Source organism: Ricinus communis, chromosome 7, assembly GCF_019578655.1.
Source record: "Ricinus communis isolate WT05 ecotype wild-type chromosome 7, ASM1957865v1, whole genome shotgun sequence".
NCBI classification, from domain to species: domain Eukaryota; kingdom Viridiplantae; phylum Streptophyta; class Magnoliopsida; order Malpighiales; family Euphorbiaceae; genus Ricinus; species Ricinus communis.
In genome coordinates this window covers 14,206,544-14,230,147 of record NC_063262.1, presented here as the reverse complement: position 1 = coordinate 14,230,147, position 23,604 = coordinate 14,206,544, and positions in this window count along the sequence as shown.

Genomic DNA, 23,604 nt, shown 5'->3' with positions numbered 1-23,604 from the left:
CAACCACATCAGCAGCCTAATCTTGCACCTTCAACTCAAGATGAAGAGTTAGTGTCGGAGGAGCTGGTGATGAGGTTCTTTACAAGTCTTGAAGATAGATTCCAACAAACAGACAGGATACTTGAAGGTCAACAAGCCTCGATTGAGAACATAGAGCATCAAGTAGGCTTGATCTTCAAGTTACTAACTGAAGAGCAATTGGGAACTCCATCAAACGCTACTAAATCTGAGGAACATTTGAGTGCCGTCACTTTGCGTTCAGGTGAGAATTTTTTTGGTTTATCCACTATGTTTGACGATGATGCGTCTGTGCAGGACGATTGCTTGAACATGGAGATAGAACCAGAAAAGGAAGAGGCGAACATGATTCCTCTGACAGACTATCAACAGGAATGTACAGTTGATGATACTGAGTTGCAAATACAGGAATTTTTGATGGATTTTCCACAAGTCCCTTCCATGATGGAAGATGAGCATGAGTTATCCAATGAAGAAGTCTTGGAGGAGCTCGAGTTTCTTCTAGCAAGTGAACCAAGCCAAGGACTGGAAAAACCCACTGACATTCCTAAAGAAATTGCCCAACCGTCGATCCTTCCAATTGGTGAAACTCAAGCTTTCAAATTGGAAGAGCACCTAGAGCATCATGACTACGTGTAAATATATGAGGAGCGAGTGTTGTCCATCATACTAGCAGCTTACTTGACCATCGGGAAGAGGAATTTGACGAATAATCCTCTAAGCGAATACTTGAAGCCATTTGCTTGGAAGAAGGATGGATGGTCATCAATCCCCACCGTTTGCTTTTCACCATAAGTCCAGCTAAGAAGACTCATCACATCAAAAAGAAGCATTTTTGGGAGGCACCTCGAATTCTATTTTTCATTTTTAATATTCTACCATTTCATTGTGAACTTAGTTTAATTAGATTTTACAGTTTGTTTTTGTTAAGTTTTATTTATGTTGAGTGTATGAGTTGAGGACTTATTGGTTGTGCAGGTGAGAAAGAGTGAGAAAGTGCTGAGAATGTCAAGTTTTGCAGTTTTTGGAGCTCAACACGGGCGTTTTCAAGACCGTGTTACCAACACGTTTATCGATGCAGACCGTGTTGATCAACACGGACCGTGTTCTAATTATAGAAAAATAAACTTTAAGGGGACACGATCACAAAAGGTAACACGACCGTAAACCCTAAACCGTGTTGGAAACACGCCCCGTGTTGATACAACACGGGCCGTGTTCCATTTATGCAAAATCAAATTAAAGATGGACACGTCCACAGAAGGCAACACGGGAATTTATGCCCGACCATGTTCCCAACACGTCCCCGTGTTTCCTAAACACTGGTGTTTTCATAGGGTTGGTAAGTCAGCACGTTTAAATTCACTTAACACGGCCCGATACCCAGACCGTGTGCATGAACACGGCCCATGTTAATGAACATGGGCGTGTTCCGGTCACTGCCTATATATACCACTTCATTTCAAAATGGCCAAAATTTTTGGCAATTCTCTCCTCTCTTGCTCTCTTTTTTTTTTTCATTCTCATCTTGAAAGCTTTGGATATTGCGTTTGTCAAGTAAGTTCCCTCCAACTTCATTTTTCATTCTTTGTTTTTAATTTTGATATTAGTTTTCTTTGTGTTTTCTTTGTGTTTGATTTTTTTTTATTTGGTGCATGGATTTACATTCATGTTTGTGTTCATATTTTCCATTTTTTCTTTTCTACCATTATTCATGTTTGTGATTAATTCCTTATTGTCCTCTCTATTATTATTAGTGGCCGCTAAACAATAGGCTCTGTCATATGTAATTGACTCATCATCTTAGCAACCACACACCCCAATAACTAATGAGTTATGATACATATGGAATGCAAGAAAACACCCTCCAATCAAGATGATTCCAAAACCCAAGGATCTCCTCAAGTGAAGTTAGGAAAAACTAGTTCCAATAATGAAACTAGCACTTGAATTCAACTCCAAACGCCACAAACCAATTATGATTTGATAAGTTATGAATCAAACACAAGATTTTGGTTAGAGAACGCCACAAACTAAAAATAGTTTGATAAGTTCAAAGTTCATGCAAGAACTTAAGCAAAAACACTCACAAAGAGCAAAAGATTATCATTCAAAATTCTATATTTACAAATGCATTTGGCTTTGATATTTATAGCCAAGACAAGACAAAGAAACCTAAATGGATGTCTTTTGAGCTTCCCTACGTTTCTCCATTTAATTCCCCTTAAAACTTATTAAAAGTGGCTGTTTTTACATTGATGTCACTCATTTTGTAACTCCCAAGTGACAACTAATTATATGCATCCTTTTTGTAACTCCAAACTATGACTAATTATGTGCATCCATTTTGTAACTCTAAAAGACAACTAATCACACCATAACTTAAGAAAAACCTGATAAAAATGAAAATAAAAAGGCTTCAAATGAATCTTATTGGACCTATGAATTCAGCCCAAACTTATTGCACTAAATTGATGATTTTGGATCCTTTTTGCAATCCTAAATCTTGGGTTTGTGTTCGAACGCCCCAAATGTCTTTAATTAAGCCCAACAAAGCTTCTTGCATCCTTTTGGACTTGGATCTTGTCATCAGACCTCCTTGAAAGCTTAAAGGATCATTTGTAATTCTTGTCTTTATTGCATCAATAAGGTTGGACTCTTGTTTTCATGCATGAGTTGCATTTCCATTTTAGACCTTTTGGTGCATGCCTTTGCAATGGAATCTCATGGCAGCCTTGATTCATATCAGGTACCATGTCCACCAGATGAGGATTAGGAGTATACAAGAGGAGACGGACCGATGGTTTCTCTTCCTCTCGATCGTCAGGCGCTGCACCGACTAGCTCAGGCCAAATTAGACCACCACAGCGCCATAAATTCCTACTTTTCCAAGGGCAGCCCACCTTTGAGCAGAGATACCAGTCTATGAGGCACAAAGATTTGGGAAAGGGGCGTAGGATAGACTGGCCAACACTAGAGACCGTTGGACTTGCGACTGCAGTCCGCCGATACATCAAGACGCCCTCGTTTCAGCCTTTCTTATAGATAGTTGAACCGACATATAGGGAGTTGACGGTGCAGTTTGCTAGCACTTTCTTTCTGCAGAGCCAGTTGCGGGACTTTCAGCAACCGGACGCGATCAGTTTTAGACTAGCAGAGCAGACTTTCACCATGAGTGTACAGTAGTTTGGGGTACATTTGGGTTTATGGACTGAGGAGGATGCAGCTGGAGAGGTTTATAGTCGCTGTATACACACGCCTGGTGTGTCATATCCGCAAATGTGGGCTGAGATTTCTGATGACACTGAGAGGTACAGTGCCAGCCAGTCCAAGGCGTCTAACTTGCCTGAGGGACTGCGGTACTTGCATGAATTGCTGGCTAGGACCATCACTGGCAGGGGAGATAGCAGTGGTGTAGTTACCCAGCCGGACCTATTTATACTTTATAGCATGCACCAGCACTAGTCTGTCGACATGGGATAATTATTGGCCAAACAGATCAGTGCCTTCTGCAATAACTCAAAGAAGGTATTTTTCTGTTTTGGGACTTAAATTACTCGACTGGCTAGGAGCTTAGGAGTTTTGGAGGAGCCAATACGCTCCCTGCATTCAGTGTTGTAGCAATAGAGCCGATTACAGCATGTTCATAATTTAGATACCGGGTATCTACCAAGGAGAGTCACTCCCACTATAGTTCAAACTCCTAGGCAATTGCCTAGAGAAGAACTGGAGAAGTTTCAGGTTCCTGCAAAAAACAAGAAAGAAAGACCTTGGATCGGGAATTTTCTTCTCATAAGATCTCTGTACTGGTTGAATCATAGAGACAGTATGAGGATTTGAAGATGATGATAGATATGAAACCTTGACAGACTTGTCAAGTCAGTTTGATGAATATTGGATCTTGTTTACCGGGCCGTGAGCTTTGGTGAAGCTTCTCATAATTTATGATCCAAACAGAGGGAATCAACTTCTCCAGTTCTTCTCTAGGCAATTGCCTAGGAGTTTGAACTATAGTGGGAGTAAGACCACTGTCAGCAAAGATAAATAATGCGTCTCCGCTGGAAAGACCTGGAGTCTGCAGATTTATTGCATGGTCTTGAAGCCTCATAAACCATCCCCGATGATGAAGAGTAGCCGAAATGGCATCGGCAACTGATCGGTAACTGGACTTGAACCTTCAAGGCTTGACTAAGATGTGAATCTTCTAATGACATGTTGAAATTAGGGAAGAACGTTAGCACTACGCTCCCTACATTCGGTGTTGTAGCAATAGAGCCGATTACAAAGCATGTTCATAATTTAGATACCGGGTATCTAACAAGGAGAGTCTTGTCAGAATCGGAAGTCCTTGTCTCCCATGATAGGAGAGAACAAGTCCGATGGCTCCAAGTGGAGATGGGTTTACTTCCTGTTGTCTCCACCGTTGGATGAAATGAGGTGGAATTTCTAAAGTCACGCATCGCTCAAAGGGTTACGGAAGAGAGAACACACCGAGAAGAGAAGACGACCGTACATATTCTTTTATGTTGATGAAGGTCTAGAAATAATATGTCTCAGCTTGTTCAGAAAGACCGTCGGAAGGCGAGCATAAGGGTTGAGAATTGGGACAAGAGAATTTTGGATTTGGGGCGCTCGGAATATGGGATATTTCTACTAGGTTATCGATCTTATCAGTAATATAATGTTTACATGAGGTAGGTAGTGAGAGGGAAGAGGCTTGGACAATAGGATTTGAAGTTGTTTCCATGATCTTATCAATTTCTTCTTCTCTCAACCTTGGCTCTGATACTGGATGACGCCGAGAGCTGTTCATGCTATAATCCTCATGCTGTAAACTCAAGGAGAATATCCTTACTCAAGGCAAAAGAGTTTCTTTAAGCTAAGACCAAAGAGGCACCTCGCCATGGGGGTCTTTCTGCTTCTTTGAAACTCGAATAGCCGAGTTAGTCGAGTTAGCCCTTTTGGATTATAACAGAAACAGATCGTAGCAACAGCTAATTCAGGTCAAACGGGTGGGAAGTTTATAAAGGCAAGATTAATGGTCATTTCATTTGGGATGTTAATCCCTCCAGATGTGATCTTGGATGTAACTGCCAAGATGATCTGGATGATCTAGAATTCGGATCAAAGGGGACTAAGACTTGGAAAAGAAAACATACATGTTCTAGTCCACCTAGATATGATGACAAAGATGATGATCAACCTGATTCCATTCATGTTCCTGCAAAAAACAAGAAAGAAAGACCTTGGATCGGTCTTCCACCAGAGAAGAACAAACCGATGTCCAATGATGACTATCTAAAGAGATGCTTTGAAATATTGAAAGAAGAAGGACTCTTGAATTGTCCTCCTCCTCCAAAGTGGTTTGCTCCCTGCTCTTTGAGCCAAGTAAAGATCCCAGTCATCGCAGTTGCCATGTTTTATGGTCAACTCGGAAGAATTTCCTCCTCCCGGGCGAGGGAAAGAAAATGAACAAACCAAGGCGCCTGCCCGCCCTTTTTATCAGTGAAGGATACACCCAACTGCAGTGTTTGGCCCTCTCTCACCGGCCGAGGAAGTTTTGAAATCGCGCATAAACAATGCCGCTGCCCGTAATCATTATCTCGGAAAAGATTGACAATAGACTCTCGGAAGTCTATGAAAAACCGATTCCATAGAAGCTCATGTCACCTCATTCGGAGAAGAAGCCTTACGGATGCACACGAAGCTTTCGTCTAGGCTATTTAAACTTGAGCAGGAGATGGAATGATCCCGGCAACTCAAACCCTACATCACCTTTATTCCGGCAAAAGGATAAAGAGATCTTAAGGTCGAAAGAGCGTACTCCGGAAATAGAAAGAGATCTTTACCCTTCTAAACAATCTACCTCTTCTCAACTAAATTTTCCTATTTCTACACCACACCCTTTCATGTCCACGGCTATGCCTGTTAAACAATATGCTACTATCTCGGACTTGGTGCCTCGAGCATCCAAACCGGCAACCAAACCTGTAAAAGGACATCTTCAACTCCCTCATCCTTTCCATCCAAGCCTTCAAAGGATAAAGGACCTACTAAAACACAGGATGGCTATACAAAGAAACCCTCCTATCTTTACTGAGTCTACCCCTCCTCAACTGGTCGATATTTCGGATTCGGATCTATCTCAGTTTGAATTACAACACTTGACTCTTCCTCTTCCGACCGAGGAACTGATATCTCTGTATCAACAAATGAGTCCGGAACACAAGGTCCTCATGTGTTGATGAACACACCGCAAGAGCCCGAAATTACGGAAGAAATCAAGAATTAGAGTCTCTTGCTCCGAACATCCTTTCCCGCCAAAACCAAAGTTCGTCCCCGGTTCTCTTTAGATACCGTGGCCTCCATCACAATGGTGTAACAAGATCTTAGAATTCAATGCTTGGCTTGATCTCCAAATGATAAACCCTCAAGCTAGTCTCCAAGCCTGTCTTAATGTAATTCACATCAAGGTTCAACGGCACATTACGGAATGGTTCTCTCACTTGTCCGAATACCGGCCTTCAATTTGTTCAACTTGGTTCTATCACTCAAGCTCCGGCACAAATCCATCAACAGTTTCTAGAAGACTACAATTTAATTTTCGGACAAAGAAAACAAGAGTACTTTGATCGCAAATGCCGTTCTATGAAGAGAAAAGATCTAGAAGTTCACTATGTTCATATGTCCAAACTCTATTATGAACTCGGGCCCAATAGTGATGATCTCAAATATACTTTTGTCACTCTCCCAAGAAATGCACCCCAAATTCAACGCATGATGGCGAAACTCATAGAGATATCACTTATATTTCTCTCGGAGAAACTGCAATTCACCCCGGCCACTCTAGACAAGATGTGTGAACAGCAGAAACTTTTCAAAAAAATTGCAAAGGAGAAGCATTGCTAAGAAACTTATGCAATGTGAGATTATCTCCAAATCAAATGCAAAGAGAAGCACTCGCGGATCGCAGATCAAAGAAGAAAAAACATTTTTCTTCTCATTCAAAGGAATCTTCTCATTACAAGCAAAGAAAGGGAAGGAAGATACCGGTTCAAAAGGAAATCGACAAACAAGCCGGAAATGACGGTGCTACATCTCATGGCCAAAGAGGGCACTATGCAAAGAAATGCCCTAACAAGCCGAATCAAACTGTTGCTCTTCTTCATCAATTAAAAGATTCATGTTCGGAAGATCTATCCGATCATGATCTTGAGTCTCTTTCTCGGGAAGAAGAAATGGCGTCTTCTCGGACTCTATTTGCCATTCCGTACTCGGACAACAAAGACAGGATGATGAAAATTCTTCAGACGAAGAAACATCTATTCTTACTATTGGTCCCGCTCTCCAAATAAAACAAGAACCGCTGACCTTCCACCAATTTCCGAGGGATTTACAATGGTCGCAACCTCTACCCTTCTCCCGATTATATCCTTGTAGATATATCTACCGCTTCCTGAGATACCTTCTCCAAAGAAAATACCTACACCAGCTCAAACCAGCTCCTCTTCTTCTACATCATTATTCATTCCTACTTCTCCGGAAGTATGGAAAATCCATCTTCACCGGAAGTCACATCAAAGCACAACCTATTCATCCTACACCATTGGTATCCATCCATGTCTTACCCGGCAAATATGAAAAACCTATCCTTGTTACTCGCTTTGATGGATACGGGATCTCACTGTACGATGTTAAATCCGATGCTCCTGCCTAGTTCAAAGCATGGAAAAAAGGATTTATCACTTCACGTGATGGCAAAAGTTTCGGACTACAATGGTCTCTAAACAAAGATTGGAATACAGCTCTTCCCAGATCGATTGTATGGATCCACGCCACCGGATCCTATCCGTTTGGAAGAGATCTTTTAGTTGGGTTTGATACTTATCATGCGGCGGAAAAATTACAAATCCCGCCAATGTGGGCTTAAGTATAAGCGAGAATTTCTCCCTTATACTCAAAATCCCAACCAGTTCTCCATTGCGAAGTCCCTCTGGACTTTGCTCATTTAAAGGGGTTATTCATACCATGTCATGGCCGATTCTCATAAAAACTTCTATCACCCTTTTCCACTATACAAGAACCCGGACTTCTTCATCACTCTCCCCTTCAAATTAAATGAAGATGTCAACCCCACTAGAGCCGTACCATCCCGGGATGTCTCCATCCGATTTGGCTTTAGCAAGATAGGAATGCCAAGAACTTCTTCAAAGTAAGACTTGATAGAACCTACACGGTCTCCTTGGGCATGCCAAGCATTCTATGTAGAAAAGAGATCGGAAAAACTAAGAGGAAAGAAAAGGCTCGTAATTGATTACAAGCCCCTGAATCATTTTCTTCGGATGACAAATTTCCAATTCCTAAAATCTCTTCTCTATTGATTCGTCTTCAAGGAGCAACCTATTTCTCTAAGTTCGATCCAAGTCGATTCGCGTTGGGTATTCACCCCGAAGAAAGATACAAGACCGCCTTCCGCATCCCGGATGCTCAAGATCTTAATGGATCGTTATGCCTTTTGGGCTTAAAACAGCTCCTTCCATCTTCCGGAAGGCGATGGTCCGAATTTTTGAATCAATCCCTGGATACTTGCATCATTTACATCGATGATATCCTACTTTTCTCAAAGTCGGCCTAAAGAGCATGATGATCTTCTCGGAAGATTTCACAGTTTAGTCCATTCCTACGGGATAATGCTTTCGGAAAAAAGTTTTACATTGGATGATCAAGTTGACTTTCTTGGGCTCAAGCTAAAAATGGGCGATGAAGGTGCTCACATTTAGCTCAAGAATTGCGGCATTTCCCGTTGAGAATCTATCCAAAAACAGATCCAACAGTTTCGGGGATCATCAATTACATGCGAGACTTTATTCTAAAGGCCGCGGCCCATACAAAGGCCCCCGACCGCACAGTTAAAAAAATGTGGGCCCATGGACTCGTGCCCATAATTTAAGATATTAAAACACCGGCCCAAAAGACTCAAATTTCACTATTCCTGGCCGATGACGACACCGGTGATTCTTGACCGATGCAAGTGACTACGCTTGGGGTGCTATTCTCCTCCAAAAACAGGAAAATAAGGAGTCACTATGCGACACGGTCGACAATTCAAGGACAAGTGAACTTCATTATCATTCAAATATTAAGGAGATTCCGGCGGTAAAATATGCAATTCGGAAGTGCGAATTCTTTGTGGCCTCAAGACATTTTATAATTAGAATGGACAATTCTAATTTCCCTCGCGATTCGGAATTCAAGGGACGACAAATCCCCGATAAACAACCGCTTCACCGAAAGAGTGGTTCTCCCAATATGATTTTGAAGTACAACACATTCAAGGTGATAAAAATCTCATCCCCGACTTTCTATCCCGATTATCCAAATCTTTTATGGATCCTCCTAGTCCTTCTTTCTTTATCTTTATGGCACAATTTAGTCCCGTGATCATGCACCCAAATCAACTGAAGGTATGTCTATGCAAGAATTTGAACTTTGGGTCTATAGACGTATCTTAGCCTTCTATCGGACTATCGTACCAAATCCGGAAGACTTTTCCGCCTCATTCCCTTGGAAACTTTTCCCACTATTACGTAAACGTTTCCTTCAACTTCCGAAGCCCGTATCTCGGTACCTCACATGTCTCAGATCATCTTCCTGTAGAACTACCATTATTACAAACCTTATGGTTCTTACACGGGAGAAGAGAATAAGTCACATCCGTACCGGCAATTTTTCCTACTATTTGACAATCAATGTGCATGGCAATACAGCTCGAAGGTTGGTGAACCAAGCAGGTCTTCTCCACATGGCGTATCATGATAAGGCTTTGACCTACCATACCATCCTCTTTCTCCATCAGCGACACAACTCAAATGACACTGCTTCAACAGACATTACAGAATGGAGAACTCTCCCCGGACATTTTGAAGAGATGCCCTTGTCATTAAACATGCTTTACTTCACAAAGGGAATGAGCTAAATCATACAAATTTAATGAGGTGATTCCAGTCATCAACATGCAAAGACAATCCTCGAATCAAAGACGGTTGTTCACTTCTACTTCTTCAATACGGTCATCTCCAAATTAGACAACAATCAAGCTACGTCTTCAATGTCAATAAATCCAAATTTTCAGGAACCATGGTCACAACTAGAAGAATCTCTTCTCCCGAAATTTCGACTTTTGGCCTAAATGACACCTTTAAGGCCTTCTAGGCCTTGTCCAACTAGCAGGCCCAACCCACCAAGAAGAAGGCCGGCTATAGAGATAGTGACCGAGATGATTCCGATGACAACTACTCGGAGTGTGGGTCCACAATGACAAGACAAGTGATGTCATGATGCACTCCCAACAAAGAAGATTCTATATTATGATCCCCATCATTAAGAGTCGTTTGGCCTTACATGTTTTGGCCTTATATGTCATTATTAGGGTCTCCATTATTAAAGTCGTTTGGCCTTATATGTTATTATTAGGGTCTCCATTATTAAGTCGTTTGGACATATATGTCAGCATGTTTTGGAGTCTTGTAAGAAGGAATATATTCCTTCACATGTGTAATTAAGAGATAAGGATTGAGAGTCATGTAAGATAAGATTTCCAGATGGAAATCTCTTAGGGTTAGCGTGTATTTTGAGAGAGTTCCTCTTCTCCTATATAAAGGAGGATTCGTCTCTCTTGTAAGACAGGTGGTGCAAGGAATAAACACTTATCTTTCTCTTATCTTTCATGGCTTTCTGAGTCACTCTCTCTATTTTTCTTCTCTATCCTATGGCAATGAATTAGCTTTGCTACGATCTGTTTCTGTTATAATCCAAAAGGGCTAACTCGACTAACTCGGCTATTCGAGTTTCAAAGAAGCAGAAAGACCCCCATGGCGAGGTGCCTCTTTGGTCTTAGCTTAAAGAAACTCTCTTGCCTTGAGTAAGGATATTCTCCTTGAGTTTGTCATGAGGATTATAGCATGAATACTGGCCATCCCGGTATCGACAGAATGCCAAGAACTTCTTCAGCAAGGCTTGATGTAGGCTGAGTTCCCAGGATCTGTTCCATCTCCTGCTCATCTATCTGATCATGATCTTGAGTCTCTTTTCTCAGAAGAAGAACCAAGTTGAACAAATTGAAGCTGCTGGTATTCGGCTACTCTTCATCATCAGATGGTTTACAGGCTTCAAGACCATGCAATAAATCTGCAGACTCCAGGTCTTTCCCAGTTGGTTAGTATGGGGATGGTGACTCGTAGGCAGGGTCCGATAGGACCAGAGTATAGACTAAGGAATGCTATCTTGGCAGCACTCAGAGAGGAGCGACCTGCCCTACGAGCCCCTGGTACACAAGATGTTCCACCCCCTTTTTCTGATATTCCAGAGTCTTCCTCTAGACTGTCTACTTTAGCTCCTTCTGGGTCTTCATCAGCTGTTTTAGGAGTCTCCCCTATTGAGTTTAGAGAGCTGCAGCTTAGAGTGCAGAGCTTGGCAGAGGAGCAGCAGCAGTATTTCATTTGACAAGAGGCTTTCCAGCAGGACCTTTTACAGCATCAGGCTAAGTTTCAAAGCCAGATGATGGCTCAGTTTGAGAGGCAAAGGGCTATGCTTCAGGCCCTGATTGAGCAGGGAGGTAGGTTAGAGGCCTCTATGTCCAATGACATGTTTGATGATATTTTTGCTACAGACTTTGCCCCTGCCTGTCCACAGAGCCGAGTTCCAGTGCAGAGCCATTTTGACATCCCTCTAGCGGATGATCCAGCTGACCCTTCCTCACCCACTGAACACCCTTCAACACAGCAGCCTGACAAGCCTCCTATTGACGCTGCTCTTGCTGATCCACCAGCTCCTGCATGTGACACTACTTCTGACCCTCAGAGAGCAGCCACTCCTCCACCACAGACCAGCTAACGCCCTGATATACCTGATGATGCACCTCTTTTCACTCTGGAGCTATAGTCAGGCCAATATTAGTTATTTTTCCTTTGGGGTGGTGATATTTATACACATTTATTTTTGTGTTTTTATTGTTTTGTATATGAAATTTAGAACCTTTTCTAGTGTATATATCGCATTTTATTTATCCCATCTCAGTTATTTGTTTATTCTTTGTGCAATTTTTTGTAAAATTTTGAAAATTTTTCACTTTGTTCCGATGCTCTTACTGTTGACTTGATTTAGAATTCATGTTTATGTCCATGTGATCGGGTAAAACCGATAGTGTTTAGTCTTGCGGAAGAATGTAAGTTATTTAGTTTGAGTTTTGCAATAAGTTGCTTTGCTTTATTTAATTCTGTTTTGATGATTTTTGTTTGGAACCTACTCAAAAAGCACACTTGTGAGAAATTGAGCCTCAATTGCAAGCATACACTTTATATGCTTTTATTTATTTCTTATTGAGAGTGCCAATTACTGTCTTTACTTTTAGAACTTGCTCGGTAATGCTTATGAGGGCCACAAGGAGAGTTTAACACTTTGGTATGATAGAGGCACTTAGGTTTTTCATTCTAGCCAAATAGCCTTCATTTGTTTATTGATTCTGTAAATAACCCCCTCTTTCACCATTTTTTATCATATTTCATTACCACTTAGTTTTATTCTGCTTTGGGTTATGGTTTTACATATGAATTATTTTTATTAGGAATTTTTGTCTTGGGAATAGCATTAGAAACTTGTAGTAACTTCCTTCAATCCATAAGAAATTCACTATATTATGTGAATGTTTCTTCCCTTATATATTTCAAAAAAAAAAGAAAGAAAAGAAAAGAAAAGAAAAAATAATAATAATAAGAAGAATAAGAGGGAAGGGTGATGAAAGAAAGAAAGTAAGTGAGCTAATTGTTTAATTGCTTTTGGGAGTTTACATTTTGACTTGATTCCTATTTCCCACCTTGGACTACTGTTCATTTTTTATCCTTTGTGATTATTGTGGCTTGTGTGCAGGTCATTTATCTCATTGCAGAACACTATAGGTTCAACTCTTACCAAATTTACCTACCCCTACCTAATCCCCATTACAACCCTTATAAAGACCTCTTGACATGGTTGTTGACTCTCCATAAGTGGTAGGAGTAGGATTTAAGAGCAAGCATATAGTAAGTAAGGCAGTATTTGATTCATTAAGCGATTAAACACTACCATTTAAACACTTTGAGTGGTGAATCTTGTGAGGAGTTAGTTCTGAATAATTTTGTTGAGATAGTATTTTGTGAATCATTAGCATCTTGGTTGTGATACTTGAATTGATTGCTTCATTTCTTTTTGCTTGACTTATGCTTGTTAAGGATATGTGCAGGGGCTCTCTAGCTTGTTTATCAGTTTAAGTGTTGTTTCTTAGTGGTTTATTTTCGTTATTTTACTTTTGATTACTTGAGGACAAGCAATGAGCTAAGTGTGGGGTTATTTGATGTGCGTAAAATACACACATCTAAATGGGGTTTTTAAGATTGATTTTATGGACATTTGGATGTCAATTGGTCCCAAAACTCACCCTATGCGTCTGTTTATGTGCATTAGGTCCAAAAGAAGTCAAAGAATGATAAAGGGAAGAATTGGAGCATAATTGGACGTCAAATCTGTCGAAACAAGCTAAGTATGCACATGAGGAAGCTGAACATGGCTGTGTTGGTTTCAACACTGGCTGTGTTCCTAACACTGGCACCAACACGGGTCGTGTTGGGTGCGTCAAACATCAAAGAAAAAGAAGTTCTTAGGGAGCACAGCCACAAAGAGTAACACGGGCATAAACACCAGCCCGTGTTCGGAACACGGGAATCAACACGGCCGTGTTGGCGGCGACAAGAGGAATTAATTAAAAGAAAGAAGAGAGGAAAGAAAAAATAGGCGGGGAGAATGTCCCAAACCCTAATTTTTCTCTCTCTAAGGGTTTTCTAAGTTAGAACCAAGGAAAAAGGAGACTTGGACCAAGGTTTCAATTGGATTCCCTTCAAAGATTAAAGATTGGGTGAGGTTCGTTGATTGATTTCAATTTGAGCAAGAGCAACAAGGATCGATTCAACATTGAGCAAGAGGAATTGGGGTTGTTTACTCTCATCCAAGGGTGTAATCGGGTTTCTCTACCTTTACTCTTTGTTGTAATTGAATTCTTGTAGGTTTTGATAATGAACATGTTTAGCTAGATTGATTAAATCCATTGGGATTTCTTTACTATGTTGGCTTAATGTTATATTGTTGGATTGTTTGAGTTAGTTTTGTATTCTTCTTGCTTTCAATATTAATAAGATAATGCATTATTCATGAGACGTTGTGAATTGTGGTGTTTAGATTGCTTTATGTGATTGAGAAGTCCATTTGGCAATTGGAATTTTGAATAGCAAGAACTGGTTAATAATCACTTAGAGATAAGGATAATTAACTAGCCGGATTAAGAATTAACAAAGCTTAATAGAGGCGGATTAAAGCTTAATGCTAATTTAAGAATCAATCGTTAGGAAGAGATTCCAACTTTAGGTTATTAGGTTTAGGAATTCGGTTATCTCAAGAGAGAAAGCGAATTCAGTTAAGAATTCGTCCACGGGTAGCATAATTGGAGTCATCAATCCTTTATCTTTTGTTTGATTGCCAACTAGTTTAGGTTCCCTTTGGGTTTGCTTTCTTGTCTGGGTTATTTCATTTATCCATTTGCTCCTGCATCTCCCTTAGAACTTAGCTTGTAGCTATTAGTTAGTTTAGAAATTATTCATCATTCATTTTAGGTTAATATAATAAAGAACAAAGGAGTAACTCTAGGCTTTCACTTTCTCGAGGAATACGATCTTGATACTCACCATTAGTACTAGACTACATCGATAGGTACACTGCCTTAGATTGTAGCTGCATAGATTGCAACCATCAATACTCAACTCTTAAGCAGAGGTATATTTACAAGGTGACACAAGAGATGACTCTAGAAATATGACGACCTAACTTAAAGACAAGATAAGAGTTCTTTTCCTTTGAAGATGAATCTAAAGAGGAGTTCTCTTTGTTCTTTTCCTCTTACTCTAACTTTTTCCTAAGCTACCCTTTTAGGTTTTTAGCTTAGTAAGTTGCTCTTTCTTTTTTTTGACAAAGATATTGTACCTCGGTAATTATCTAAATTGCATGAACTCAAAAAACTTATTCATGGAACATTACAAGTTTGATTTTTCCTTGGAGGTCTTATGTGATGACTTTAGTCTAACTCAAGGGTAGACATGTCATTTCCTTTCATGACTTTTCAGCATTTTAGAAATCATAGCTTGTAGGATAGACATGTCAGTTCCTTTAGCAGCTATTACTTTTCATTGTGGGTTAGGAATCTATTTCCCATATTGCTTCATTGTGGTAAAAGTGTTTAGGTTAAAGGGTATTGTGAAGGCAAAGGTGTTTAGCTTTAGACAAGGTTAAAATGTAGGACTAATGGCATGTATACATGATATGCATGAATGGAAAAATATTATTTTGATGCATATGGTCATAGGCCATGATAAGGTGAGGGTTTGCTTTATTATAAGGCATACATCCTAAAGGCTATGATCTAAGGTCAATCACATGGTTTTGGTAAAGGGTGGTTTAGTCACAAAGTCCCTTCAAGTACAGTGTGATACTATCACATGTGACACTAGGAGCGTTGCATGGGTCAAGCAATACAGTAGCCCATTACACCTTTAGAGGATCAAGAATTTGTTGCGAGTTGGTTGCTTTCACAATCAGTAGGAGTACTTGAGGAAGGTCACCACTCGATGTTACGAATCACAACCTATTGGTTTCCTAGAACTAAGCTTCACACAATCATGCAAATGAAAAATAGACACACAATAGTTTATATACACACAATTATTGCTTACTAACATAAAAAAATACAATTTTGGTATTTTTATTTTTTATTATTAGTGTTTCTTTTTAAAAATTATTTTGTAGTCCTCTTTTATTTTTTATTTTAAAAAGGAAAACTAGTTATGTCCCTAATGGAGTCTCCAACTGTTAGATGTTGCCCGAGCATCGCTCAAAAACCAAGTTCAAAATGCTTATTTTCGATTGTGGCCTCACCAAAGAAATATCCTACCATCTCATGCCTTGGCATCTTGTAGACAGTTCATTTTATTTAGAGTTGCCACCTTATACTTTAAGGAAAAAATTAAGAAAAACCAATTCTAACTTCTCTAAAATATTACTGCTTGGATAAAATGACTAGTCTCGAAACCGAGGAGGCTTTAAGGACTAAATTTAGATTTTAGAAAAACAATACTAATGACCAAAATAGATTTTCCTAGAGTTTTAATCTTTATTGGTATTTGAATGAAATTACATTTGGGATGATTGAAATGTACAAGAAGCTAATTAATATATAGCATTTTGACATTAATTGGAAAAGTAACCTAAATGCAAACCTCAAATGATATGGTAGATCTATATGGCATGTTAAGCATAAATTGAATATAAGAATGACATTTTAATATATTGGATTAACTAAATTACACTAATCATGAATATAAATGAAAGGTAAAAAAACTTAAAATGCCAACTTATAAAAATCAAATAACCATAAACAAAGAAGAATAAAATTAAATGAAATTCATGCTTTACTCATAAAAGAAGAATTACAAAATAAGGCTACATCACATGTGCCTTTTTGGGGGATGTGAAGTGAACAACTTAGCCCAACCTAGTTTCCACTATTACAAATTTAAGAAAAATAAAAGAAAAGAAATGTGATTGTGTCCTCTAAGATTATACTTGGAGAAGCTAGGTTTTCCAATGCATGAGATCTAAAAGTTCTTAGCAGGTGGGAGAGCATACTCTCTCTAAATTCTAAAAATATAAGTTTTTTGGACTTACACTAGAAAGGAAAATGTTAACTAAAATACCAAATAAGTTTGATCTGCTCTTCAAAATCACCAGTTTGTGGGTTCTTGCCAACGCAAAGATGATTTTCACTGATTTGGAACTTCTCTCAAGCTCCTTATTATAGCCTTGGGATATATGAACATTCCACAATAAAGCATGTAGGGAAAAGTGCAATTTTGCTAAGAAAAGAAAAGTATGAGCCAAGTAACTGCCTTGCGAAACCAAAAGGCCCCTATGGGTTCCGCAAGGCCTCTTCATGGCTCAAAGGTGTAGCCGCATGGTCCTTGTGGCTTGGGAAGCTAGCTGCGCACTCCCCTTGCTGTTTTACAAGCCCTTCTATGGTTTGGCCTTATGAGTTCATCTGCTTGACTTTGATCGACCATGACCTTTTTTATATGAGATGAGTTTCAGGGCCCACAAGTATATTCCGAAAAGCTCTTTCAATGCTCTATCCAATGAAACTACTATTGAATCCATTTGAGATCATTTTTTCTTCCAAAATGGTTAATCTTTTCAATATGGTTTTTTAGGGGTATGAAGTTCAAGTGTTCACACTTACGTAGGTGACTTTTTGGCATGAGCCTTAGATGATGAGGAAGTTTTAGCCTTTTTTGCCCATGGAGTCATAGGAACTTTAGGTAAGGTTATTTTCTACCTTAAAGCAATAAGAGTATGGTGGTCCAAAGCTTTCTCTTTTATTCCCTTACTTGTATGAGAAGATTCGTCAATGTTAAAAGGCTTAAACTTCCTTTTCCTAGAGCTCTTATCCTATTTTTAAGTGGCTTAAGATAGAGGCTCAAGTAGAGCATTTGTGAAGGGAGAAAAAGTGAGAAAATAGTAACTTCGGTCACAAGGATATTAAATTGCAAATACCTCGAATAGTGAGTATGGGCCCATGATCAATGATCTCTAGCATGAATTCATCATTTGAAAGGTAAATATCAATCTATGTAGGTATTATATATGGTTTAAAGTACTTTAATATCGAGACTGTGAAGCTTATATTGGCCGAAGGCATAGAAGGGCAAGTAATTTACATTTTAGCCTAATTGTGGATTTAAACGTAGTCATAACTCTACATATATCTTTCCCAATAAATATCTTGACACTAGTTCTTCCATTTGATGAATTGGCGCCTTCTAAACTCAGCATAGATTTGAGTCATACCTACGTGGTTAAGGTAGTTGAATTTAAAGCTATAAAACTTTTCAGAGGATTGAATGTCATTAATGATTTTCTTCATACCTTTAGACAATGTTAGGCCCTACAATAAAAATAAAGAATAACTATTAAATTTCCTTATTTATAGAGACTCAAAATCAACTAACGAGATGATTTTTAAAGCATCATCTAGGAAAACTCTGTCTATAAAACATGACCACTAGTGACTAAATAAATCATCAGCATGGTTAGAGTCATGTTGGTCGACGATTGTAAGGCTAAATGAGAAAAGCTTTAATAAGTCACCAAATTCATCAAAGGGGTGGTCAACTATGTTTTCTATAACTTCTATCTCTTTAGAACTGGTGAATTTTGGTTGAGCAAAAGAAGAAAGGTTAACTAAATATAGTGAAGGGCACACCAATTGTTGGAAAGAACCAAGTTAGCATGCATAAAATTTGATATGATAAATCTCAACTCCACATTTATTAATGTGACCAAGGCCAAGAGTACAAGTACTTCAAGAGCCCAAGACCCTTTAAGCATCCAAGGATGACCAATCACTATATCAAAAGCTAAGAAGATGTACGAAGCCTTTGTTGGATTTATTAAGGATATTAAAGTTCAAGATACTATAAGACATCAGGAATCAATTCTAAAATCAAGCTCAAGACTTATTAGCTTGATCCAATATCAAGGGACCTGATTAAATCCATTTGGGCCTTAATTAGATAAATAAAGCTAATAAGAAGCTAAGGAAGCAAGTTGGGCCAAAGAAGACTTGTGGAGCAAGCCCATGCTTGTAGCCTCCTCATTAACTAAGGTTCTCACTTAAATATATTGACTAGTCAATAAGGAGGGGCGGTATTTCCTTATTTGGGAGAGAGGAGGCGCCAACTTCTTCTTTTAGTTACTTAGGAAACTTCTCTATTTCTTATTTTGTCTATTAAGTAATGATTTATTTTCTAAGTGACTTATTTCCTTCTTCTAGTTTAATTCTAGATGCCATATATCTATTTAGCTATTTATGAATTTTATTTTATTCCTTATTTTAGTCTAAGAAGTAATCTATTGTTTCCTAAGTGATTTTATTTCTTTTCTAGTTTCATTCTAAGTTCTTAGGAGGCCTATATAAACTATATGTTCGGTCACCTATGTTTACCAAGCTTGTATGAATTATTCTTATTATCAATAAAGTAAGAATTATTTCTATACTATGTTCTTTGTGACCTATTCAAGTTTTCTTGCATTGTTACAAATTCCTTGTCTTATTAATTTTCAAAACTTAATCTTTTAAGCTTCGGAATTATGGCAATGTCCATTCTTTTACAACTAAAGTTCTTAATTCCTTATAATCAAAGGGTTTTAATTTCATTATCGTCGATCTAAACTTGACGATCTTAAAGTTAGCATCAATTTCGATTTTAGTTCTATCTCTCTATAAATAGAGTTTACATCATTTGGTATCAAAGCTTTGGCTTCAAATTTAGTTTAAATATCAAATTTTAAATTCTTTTTTTGTTTATTATTTATTCAATTTTTTACTTTATTCAAAAAAATTCAGAAAGGCCGAAATATCTTTGTTATATCAAAGGGCCAAAAATAGAGTTTCTTGTTGCTAAAGGGTTTGGATTCAAGCAAAATACCACCCTAGCAAGTTTTTTTCTTAATTCCACATATATTCAAAAAAAAGAGTTAATGCAATCTCTCTCCGCACCTAGTAAAAAATAGTTATTTGGTGCGTAAAAAGTAATTTGGAAGAGGCCTAGTAACTACATAACTTGATTCCTTGTTGAATCTTATTTTGTACCCATTCCATCACAATTATGGCAGCCTACTTCATTTGATTACTTTCTTTTTTTATCCTTGTCTGTTGCATTTAAATTTTAAAATTTTATTTTTTAAGTTCTTATATTGATTTGGGGAGTAATTTGTTTGTCACACCTCATCTCATGTTGCCCGAGATGGACATTTAAAATTAAATGCTTGCTGAAATCATTTAGTTTAGTTGAGTTATAATATAACTATATATTTATATAGGTAATACTATGTTCGATATCATAAAATATATAGATATAGATATGATGTTTGAATTCAATGACTAGAATTAGACATGACCTTTATTAAGCATTATTAAACAAGTTTTATAAATTTTACCTTTATATAATAACATTATAACATAAACATTTACATTTTACACAGCCACAATGGTATTAAACAAGGATGAATATTTATGTACAAGTTATAATGAGTGTGTATGACTCAGATAAGAAATGTTAGCCAACCTTACTCTTGCCTCTAACCACACTTACTCAACTTAACCTCCCACCATCAAGCCTTCCTTCCTAAATAAAATTTAGGAAAATAGTGGTTTAAGTATAAAAATACTCAAGGAATAGATATACAAGCAGAAAACAATTTACATAATTGTAAGTAGAAGAAACATACATAATTATATAAAATATATGACATTGTGAATCAAACTTTTGAGGCAATTAGTCTTTGTCAAGCAAGAACACACCAATATAAAAACTATTCTAACACTCAGATAAATTAGCAATACTAATTATCAACATCATATACTTTAAATGATATAAAAAGTCTCATAGAATTTAACCATCATCATAACAATTATCACAAACCAACCATCATTCAAAAACTCACTCTAGGCACACTTGATGGCTAACTCTTCTTCTACATTAGCACGGTCCAACTCTACTCCCTTCACCAGCCTGCAATCAAGTGTCCTATTGTAATGCGCATTAATAACCACAAAGAAATCACATGTGCATATATCAATCTCAGCACATTTCAAACACATCAATGTGAGGAGGCATTTCTTAAAAATAAAGTACACTTTTACTTACTCAAAGGTATTGGATGAATGCTCTTTTTAACATTAAAATAAAACTATATCTGGCTGCTCCATAATTGTGAAATATAAGTAATGTGTAATCGATAAAATTAAAGCTATCAATGTTTGTGCTCATCAAGAAAAAGCCACAATCTTTAATTAATATTATATATTAATTAATTAGGCCAACTAAAAGCTAAAATATTCTTGTTGTTGCATTGCAAAATCATCACATTTAATATCCAATACAAATAACCTACTTTTGATAATTATACTTCAAATTTGTAAGACCAATTGAATATATTTGAAATAAGTTCCATCTGAAATTTAATTAGCTCAAAATAACAACTTAACATTTCCTTTTTCCAAGTTCAATATTCAAATTTCAAACCAAATAAATCAAATTTGCAAGGGCTTGAGAAATCCACTTATCAGAAGTAGCCTTTAGTTATACCTAACCAGCTCCACAAAATATCTACCTTACACTTGCATTTTTCTTGCCTTTTTCAATACCTAATTTATAAATTTCGCTTAGAATTCAACAAAATAATAATTCTCTATGCTCTCCTAATCATGCAGCCTCCAAATGATATGCAAATTATACTTTTAAATTCAATCTTATATTCCTATCTCTATAACCATGATAGGGCAGATTTTAGGACCAATTTTAAAAACTTATTGGAGATTAAACATGAGGTATTTAGCATAAATAGAGGTATTAAACATGACCAGCTCAAACTATCCTCACAAAATGAGCAATAAAAGGTTTTACCCGATTTAGCATAAATAGAGATAGAATTGGCAAAAATGTAAGACTACAAAGTTATAGAGGACTGTTCGAAGTTTCCTATGAATCAAACCATGACTAATTTGGAGTTTGATAGCTTAAGCTACGAAAAATATACAAAGACTAAAAATTAAGAAAACCTAAAAATACAGTTCACCAATCCTAACTCAAATCAATCAAAACTCTTAAAATACTTAACAAATAAACTTTTAAAACCTTTAAAGATGAAGATTATGGCAAGAAAGTGCTTAAACCTTGAGATTCCTCTTGGCAAAAGATTAGACCAGGTTGTTTAATTAAGAAACTCTCTCAATTCCTCTCTTTTCTTTTCTCTGTTAAGTGTGTGTATGAATGTATATGTATATAGAGACTTATGAGTAGAGTGTGGATGATTCTAGTCATAGGTTAAAATAAGAGTTAGTTGTAAAATATCTCCTTAGGTCCTTAATGAATTGTCCATATTACTTATGAATCCTCTAACTTTTATTCTTTTATCCTAATTATATCCATCATCTCTCTTTCATTTCAATTAAGTCCTACTATTATTTATTATTATACACACTTAAATACTACCTTAATTCAATTAAGATACTATATGAAAATACAATGCTAAAAGAATGAATACATACTTAAAGTATAGACTTGACATTGTTGCAATTACTTGTTTTCTGTCTTAGTTCTATACTTAGATAAAGAAATTTGAGTGATAAAAGGCGAGTGGTAAGTTCAAAAGAGGGTAAAAGCCTAATTGAGTGAAACACGAGCAATTAATACCAGCCAAGGAGTGAAACACGTAAGGTAGTGACTTAGTGAGATATCTCTTATTTTCTTTCTTGTTAGGCCGGTTATATAATAGGTCTCAAGATAAAACAAAGGGCACTCAAAGTGAAGAAGGATATGTAGATATGAAACTTTACATGAAGTCTATCGAACAAATAATGGAGAAGATGGAAATGAGGTTCGCCGAGATACTAAATGACAGTGAGGAAAATTTAACAAGTTTAAAACTCAAACTCAAGGGGAGCATAGTACACACAACAATCAATTTCATGGGAGAAGGGAGATCTGAGATTATCAAGAAGAAGATGACTAAGTATCCAATTCAAGAAGATATGGACATACACGGCTTGACAACAACTTAGAAAGCATCAAAATGAAAATTCCAAGCTTCCAAAGTACATATTCATACTTGGAGTGGGAGAAGAAGGTAGATTTGATTTTCGAGTGGCATCACTATTCTGAGGAGAAATTGGTCAAATTAGTTGCCTTTGAGTTCACCACCTATGCCTTAATGTGGTGGGATCAATTGGTAAATAGTAGATAAAAGAATAGAAAGCCACCCATTGAGACATGGGAGAAGATGAAACTAATCATGCATAAAAGGTTTGTTTCTTCACATTATTATAAAGATTTGTACAATCAACTTCAAAGTCGTGTACATAGCTCTAAGAGTGTGGAAGAGTACTACTAAGCGATGGAGATGGTAATGATTAGAGCCAATATTGAGGAGGACCGTGAGGCAGTGATGTGCATAAAATACACACATCTAAATGGGGTTTTTAAGATTGATTTTATGGACATTTGGATATGAATTGGTCTCAACACTCACCTTATACATATGTTTGTGTGCATTAGGTCCAAAAGAGGTCAAAGGATGAAAAAGGAAAGAATTGGAGCGTCAAAGCTGCCGAAACGAGCTAAGTACGAGCATGAGGAAGCTGAACATGGCCGTGTTGATTTCAACACTGGCCGTGTTGGAGGCGACAGGGGGTATTAATTAAAAGAACGAAAAGAAGAGAAAAAAAGGAGGCTAGGGTTAGAACGTCCCAAAACCCTAATTTTTCTCTCCCTAAGGGTTTTCTGAGCTGAGACCAAGGGAAAAGGAGACTTGGATCAAGGTTTCAATCGGATTTCCTTGAAGGATCGAAGATTAGGCGAGGTGCGTTGATTGATTTTCAAATCGAGCAAGAGGAAC